Source organism: Mastomys coucha, unplaced genomic scaffold (assembly GCF_008632895.1).
Source record: "Mastomys coucha isolate ucsf_1 unplaced genomic scaffold, UCSF_Mcou_1 pScaffold2, whole genome shotgun sequence".
NCBI classification, from domain to species: domain Eukaryota; kingdom Metazoa; phylum Chordata; class Mammalia; order Rodentia; family Muridae; genus Mastomys; species Mastomys coucha.
Window position 1 is genome coordinate 13,960,781 of NW_022196902.1, and position 7,469 is coordinate 13,968,249.

The 7,469-nt window shown below is 40.8% G+C and overlaps 1 protein-coding gene across 4 annotated transcripts in view; it reads left to right on the forward strand.

Moving 5' to 3' along the window:
* LOC116097830 (zinc finger protein 671-like) overlaps nt 1–7,469 on the forward strand; it is a 35,540-nt gene that overhangs the window by 26,167 nt on the left and 1,904 nt on the right. The gene's annotated exons all lie outside the window — the stretch shown is intronic.

Sequence of the window (7,469 nt, forward strand, 5' to 3'; positions counted from 1 at the left end):
TTGCCTAGAGAAGGCCTTCCAGTTGTTTTGTTAGGAATATTTCAGAAATCCTGGCATCTGAACATCCCTTTCACTTATGTTGCTCACTGTGGGTCCTAACATTCAAAGCCCAAACTTGTTTTCCAGAAATCTTTGAAGCTGGAATCTTCAGGAAGTCATAATGGGTCATTCCAAGTCACAGGATTAGTCTGCCCTGCAATTACAGCTATTTGAACCAGAGTACATATGATTGATACATTCACATACATTGGAATGTCCATTATCATTGAATTCTTGACTCTAACAATTTCGTAACAAATGTTAATTACTTGGATACTATAAATAAAAGTAGCCCCTGGCCTGTCCAGGGCTGTTGAGGGTGCCCAAATTCTAAAAACTCTTCCCCTAGACTATACACTGGCTAAAAATGATGGGTTCAACTCTCATATATTTCTGATATTAGATGTAGATGTTTGTGCAAAGGCAGTTAAGCTTAGCTTCAGTTTTTTAATTTCTAAAATGGTAACAGAAGTGGCCTGCAATCTCTGCTGAGGGTGATGTAGATGAAATGAGCATAGAGATAGCAACATGGCTCTGAACATCCACTAACAGTTCTGTAATTAATGTTCTAGCATGACTATGTCTCAAATGAGATTAAACATTTTAAAAGTGGATTTATTGTGATTAAGCCACAGCCCTCCTTATCGAAGTCTCTACCTACCTGATGTCTCAACCTAGAGGAGAAAATTGCCCTGATTGGCCCCACTTTAAATCCCTGACGTCCTCCTACTCCCTCAGGTGAATAGTTTACACTGTCTCCTCTAGCCTCAAACACCCCCAGTCGTCCCTCTTCCCTAATACTCTTACTGCTGGTTCATCAGTTTAGAGAAAGGGAGGAAGCAGGAGACGGGAACCACTCATGTCAAGATGTCAAGGCCCTGTTTCCTTTCTGTAACAAAGAATAGGCTGCTGGGCCCTGGCAAAGTCACCTTTCTTACTCAAGCATTAGATTACTGTGCAGGAACTAACCTTCAGGCTTTATTTTGGGTATCATTAGATTTTCCTGCAGCGTCTCTTTTCACTTCCAGCCTCGTGGGCATAATACCGTATTGCATGGTTTAGTCATAACACTTCCTTCAGTCACCTGTAATCAGACAGTTTCTTAGCCCTTCCTTGTTTTTCAGGACTGTTTTGAAGAACATTATTTTATGGAACAGTCCCCGATTTATATTTGTCTCTTTTCTTGTAATTAAACTTGAATTGGATTTTGGAAAGCATTGCCCAGAAGTTAAGTGGCTTGCAAACCATCACTGTGGGGGACCCTTGCCAGCCACAGGACATATTGGAGATGTTAGTCTGTCACCTGGTTCGGTTGAGATTTGCTCCAGTGTCTTACATAGTTGACTTCTGAGGATTTGGTTTTGCCTTATTTCTGTCTTTTTAGAAAATAAGTTACAAAATTTTCAACATTTTCCCACTTACTTCTATGATACCGAAACAGTATGGAATATAGTAGACATTCAATAATTATTTATTCAATAAAGGAGATTTTTTTGTACCAGCAACTCAGGATTTCCAACAAAATTTCAAATTGCTTACATTAATTTAAGAGGGAAAATAGCTGAATGGTAATTGTTCCAACTTTTCAGTGAGATTGTATTAAACAAAACAAAAACCAAAGGTTATCATTCCAAGCTTCCAGACACTAGTCAGAATATTAGTAATGGAAATAGCACATTTGAAGATGCAAGATACAGAAGTTACACAGGAGTATTTCTGAACTATTTTAGTTGACAAAAGAATATAGCTATATGATGACATTTTGAAATGCATATGCATTATTGAGTGCTAAACCAAGATACCATGTGGCCCACTTCATACTTTATAAATGATTTTGTTTTTATTCTATGCACATTTGTGTTTTGCCTTCATGCATGTCTGTGTGAGAGTGTCAGATCCACTGGAACTGTAGTTACACACACTTGTGAGCTGTCATGTGGATGCTGGGACTTGAACCCTGGCTTCTGGTGAGCAGCCAGTGCTTTTACCTCCTGAGCCATCTCTCCAGCCTTCACTTCATATTTGAAACAGTGAGAACAGTTAAAATCACTTAACAATTTTCAAGTATATAATATATTATTATATAAAGTCTGTGTGAGATAGAATGAATTTATTGAATGTATTCTTCTTGTCTGTCTAGCTGAGGTTTTGTGTCATCTGAGTAGCATGTCCTCATCTTTGACTGTCATTTATGCTAGTCTCGATCTTGAGATCACAGTAGTACTTTAGGAGAAGAAAAGCATTGGGTGATCCCATTTATATTCTGTATGTGTTGGAAACCAATGCATGCATATGAGTTACTGGATTCTTAACTCCCCCCTCTTCTAGGCTGTGTTCTTTGTATAGACAAGCAATGGGCTTTCCTTAGGCCAGTGGTTCTTAGCCCCATTGGGGATCCCATATTAGATATCCTGCATGTCATATATTTTCATTATGATTCATAACAGCAGCAAAATTACAGTTATGAAGTAGCAACATATTAATCTTATGGTCAGGGTCACCACAGCATGAGGAAATGCATTACAGGGCCACTGCATTAGGAAGGCTGAGAACCACTGCCTTAGGGTGTAGACATTGTCCTTCTAGCCACCTTTCCTAAGTTTGTTGTCTTTGCTTGGACAACTTTAGCCTTTTTCTTGAATAGAACTCCTCTTTCCCATGTCCTCATAGGATTCACACCTCCTCAGGAAGCTTCCTTAAAATGCCTGTGCAGGGTTTGAATCCCCCGAATGTGCCTGTAGCTCCCACACTTGCTCTTCTCAAAACATTTGGCAGCTGTGCCAAGACTCTGTACTCACTTGCCTGCAGCCACTGTTAGGTGGGAAGCTTGTTTCCACTTTTACTCATTGTTCAACATGGACTTGCTTAACCTGTAGATCAAGAATCTCATATATTGACCAAAACCAGGTGTAGATTGATATAGTATCATGCCATTGATGATTCATGATAGCTTTTATGTCATATATCATTTTATGCAACATATTGTTATGTAATGAGAAAAAAGATTAGGGATTAAGACACGTATATGAGAAGATTGCACTAACCAGGTACCTTCCATTCTATCTCATTTCTTGTGTTGGAAAGCCATTGTTTCAGGCCCCCTTTTTATCATGGTACTTAGTAAGAGGTTCTGGGCAGAACTATGCAATTATCTGATCAATATGTCTCATTGTTAGTAAACCAACAATGTAGTTTTTTTTTTTAAGTTAACTATTTCTTCAAGACTTTTCTTTAAACCTTGGTTACTTTATGTTAAATTCTTTGCTTAACAATATCGTGTTGATTTACAATATGACTTTCTCAAAGAGTTCTGTAATACAGTGTGTACTTAGAGGCGGAACATTCGTGTTCCCTCCCAAAACGCACGTGTTTGAGCCTTGCTCCTCGCTGTGGTGGTGTGCAGAGGTGGAGCCTTGGAGAAGTGCTTAGGCTTAGATTAGGTCATAAAAATGTTGCTTTCATGGTTGGATCAGTTAGCTTAAATAGACAAGAGGCTTTCTGTCTCCACATACCCCTCAAAGAAAGACTATGTGTATATACAGTTTTGTGACAGCTGCTTAAAAGTCAGAAAGGGATTGGTCACCAGAATCTGACCATGGCAACACCATGATCCTGGATTTCCAGCCCCAGAACTTTGATAAATGAGTATCTACTCTTCAAGTATCTGTATTGTATCTGTATTACTGCAGTGTGTTGATGAGTCTGCATCAACTAGACTCACCTGGGAAGAAGGAATCTCAATTGAAAACTTGTCTCTGTCCAACTGGCCTGTGGCATGTCTGTAGAGAATTTTCTTGATTAGTAGTGATGTTAGAGTGTCCTGTCCACTGTGGACTCTGGAGTCTCTGGGTAGGTGACTCTGGTCCATGTCAAAAAGCATGATGAGGAAGCTGTGGAGAGGAAGCCTCCATGTCAAAAAGCATGGTGAGGAAGCTGTGGAGAGGAAGCCTCCATGTCAAAAAGCATGGTGAGGAAGCTGTGGAGAGGAAGCCAGTAAGCAGCACTGCACTGTGGTTTCTGCTTCAAGCTCCTGCCTTGAGCTCCTGCCTTGAGCTCCTGCCACTCTGTGATGGATTGTCATGTGCTGTGTAAGCCAAGTAAACTTCTTTCTCATGTTGCTTTTGGTCTCGGTGTATCATCACAGCAACAGAAAAACTCTACCAAGTAGTCTGAACCAGCAAGTCCTAGCTCATCTCATCTTTAAAGTGCTAAGAGTTTCTAAGGGGTCTTTCAATTTTTCTAAAAAGATGTAGCTAAAGAAAATGATATAGGCATACGGAAGCCACTCTCAGTCTCCTGGTCTCCTTTTTTAGCATGTTTGTCCTCCTTTGTAGTTCCTCTCTGTAGCAATGGGTCAATAGGTAATCTTATCTCTCAGCAATAGGTGCAGGCAGGTCCATCCTAGACTATATAGTGAGACCCTGTCTAACCTTTCTTTCTTTACCTGAACACATACACTCGCGTGCGCGCGCGCACACACGCACACAGACACACACACACACACACACACACACACACACAACACACACACAGGTTATAAAATTATGTAATACTATACCAAAATTCCTAGAAAACCCATTTTAACATAAATAGAATTCTACCATTTTTTTCTAGGTCAATACTATACAAGCTACCTAGGTTAATAGGAAATTAACAATAATGACCTGTCATAACATGGTAATACTCAGTTAATATATAGTGATGATAGAGGAAATATAATAATGTTAATTTCTTGTAAACTTTTCATATTTTTATTTTACCACCACCAAAAGAACATACACTCTATTATATCTTTCAGGTAATGTGGAATACTCACACTTAGGTAGCATCCTGCATAGTTTGTAGCTTAGTAGTCCAGAGGATGCTCAGAGATTTAAAGTACACTCTAAATTTAGCCCAGGTTTTAAAACTGGAAATGAAAGTGCTGTCCTCAGCCAACTATTGGTCTCCCATTTAACAAATGAAAACAAAGGCAGGCATCTGCAGCTGCTGCTCCTAGAATTGGAATGTATACCCAGGACAACACCGATGTCAGGAATGCTTGTTTAGCTCTGTAGATGATGTCATTCCCTCTCAAGTATCACTTATGTGATACCTGGGGCTTCAAAACCTACGGGGATGTACTCTTAAGTAGCTAGAATATTATTATAGCTGTACCTGTTAGGAGAAGTTGGGTAGCAGTATGCTTTTTCTAAGTTCATTAACTTTATACAGCAGACATCCATTCTTCTCCTGTGTCCATGCACATCAGTAGCAAACTCTGCTCAGTCTCTCGGGGCCCCAGAGTCAGAAGGAAAACTTAATAAAGTGTGTGCTGGCTTTGAACACTTCCAGGCATTGCACATGTGCTATCTCTTCACATCTATTGTCAAAAGCTAGAAAAATGACCACACTTTCGTTTAAAAGTAAAGGGGTCTGGCAGCTGAATTCTAGGATGTGCCTAGAGGAGCAACAGGAATATTTGTAAACAGTTCTGATGACTAACTCAAGGTTCTGTTGCCATGTGCTGAGAACTCCACACCCTAGAGTTTCCCATGTTTCTGATATGTATATATGCAAAGTGCCTGTGTATCTGTGTTTGTATGCACACATAAAGGGTTACAACAATCACAAAACACAGTTAGAACACAGCTATCTCAATTAGAAATTTGGATACAGGGGCTGGAGAGATGGCTCAGTGGTTAAGAGCACTGACTGCTCTTCCAGAGGTCCTGAGTTCAATTCCCAGCAACCACATGGTGGCTCACAACCATCTATAATGGGATCTGATGCCTTCTTCTGGTGTGTCTGAAGACAGCTACAGTGTACAGTGTACTCACATACATAAAATAAATAAATCTTTTTTTTTTTAAAAAAGTGTTCTTTCCCACTGATCTCTGACTACTGGCCTCAGAACCATGAGAGAATCAGTTTTAAAAAGAAAGAAAGAAAGAAATTTGGATATATAGCTATAAAAGATAGTATGTCCATTATACGTTTTTATAATAAAACCTCATTCTATCAAATATTAGGAGATAAATCTTAGAATTTGGAGTCTTGCTAGCGAGTGTTGGGAGCACAGTAGAGAGCAGGATGAGGTTCAGTCCTCTTAAAGCCTTAGGACTGGTTAAGCAGAAACTGAAGTAATGAAAAGATAGGAGATCTCCAGGCCAATCAGAAAGGCTTGATCCCAGGGAACAGAAAAGCTGCAGATGTAAAGAGTTGGCTGCATCAGATATGTCGGAGTAGTCCAGGCAGCTGAGTGAGAAGAGGTCTTTGAAACAGGCCCTGGATGCCAGTCCTGCTGGTGTTGTCCAGGCAGCTGAGTAAGAAGAGGTCTTTGAAATAGGCCCTGGATGCCAGTCCTACTGGTGTTGCTCCTTGGCAGCACATCTTCTGGAAACCTCAGTGTGCTTCGATTTCAAACCCAGAATCCTGCATATCAACCTCTCCCAAAGTCTGCCAACAAAGCTAGAAAGCTAAGGAGGTCATATGTGCCTTGAGCATCCATATCCTCTTCACTTTTTGAGGATTTCTCTTCCTAAATATCTCTAGGATCCTTCTTAGTTATGGATCTGTACCTCACAGTCTCCAGCCCTTGCCAGCACTTACCTGCATCCTTATGCCCTCCAGCTGGTCACCTGGCCTCTGGTCTTCTATTAAACCCATCTATGTCAAATATCTATGACTGCAAAATAAATTGCCTCGAAGTGATGTGAATTAAAGCCACACTAAGTGCTTACAATTGCTTCCTTTTCCTTTGGGCCAGGAATGCAGAGGATACATGGTTCTGTGTTTTATATCATGGAGTCTTGGGGCACTGCTTACATCAAAGGGATTTGCCTGAGTTCCCCTTTCAAGGTGGTCCTGTCACATGGCTTGTATACTAGTGTGTGCTGGTGCCCAGAGGTCCTCACTCCTCCCTGTGGTCTTCTCCACAGAGTGACTTATGTAAGACCAGTCATGGTGGTGCATGCCTTGAGTCTTAGCAGGTAGGAGTCAGTGAGACAAGTGTCTGTGAGTTTGAAGCTAGCCTGGTCTACATAGTGAATTTCACGACAGCCAGAGCTTAACATTGAGACCCTGTCCCCCAGCCCCCTCCATACAGAATGGCTTCTGTGACCTCAGGGCCCAGGAGCTTAATTCCTAACCTAGGTTGACAAGACAGAAGCTTCAGTTTCTTCTATATATACTTTGAGAGTCACCTGTTAATACCTACAGTACATTGGTAACTGTGAAACCTGTTGAAAAGAGGACACTGCATAGGGCCATGAATAGTGGAAGACAAACACCACCATCCTTACTTGTATCAGCTTGATCCCTTTTACATTGACCTGGTTATTTAAGGGGATACAGTAACTGTGTAGTGTGGATAGAAAGATGAGAAGAGAAAGGGTGTGGCACTGTTACAGAGAACAATGGGAGATGACACAGTAGATTACCCTGCCAAG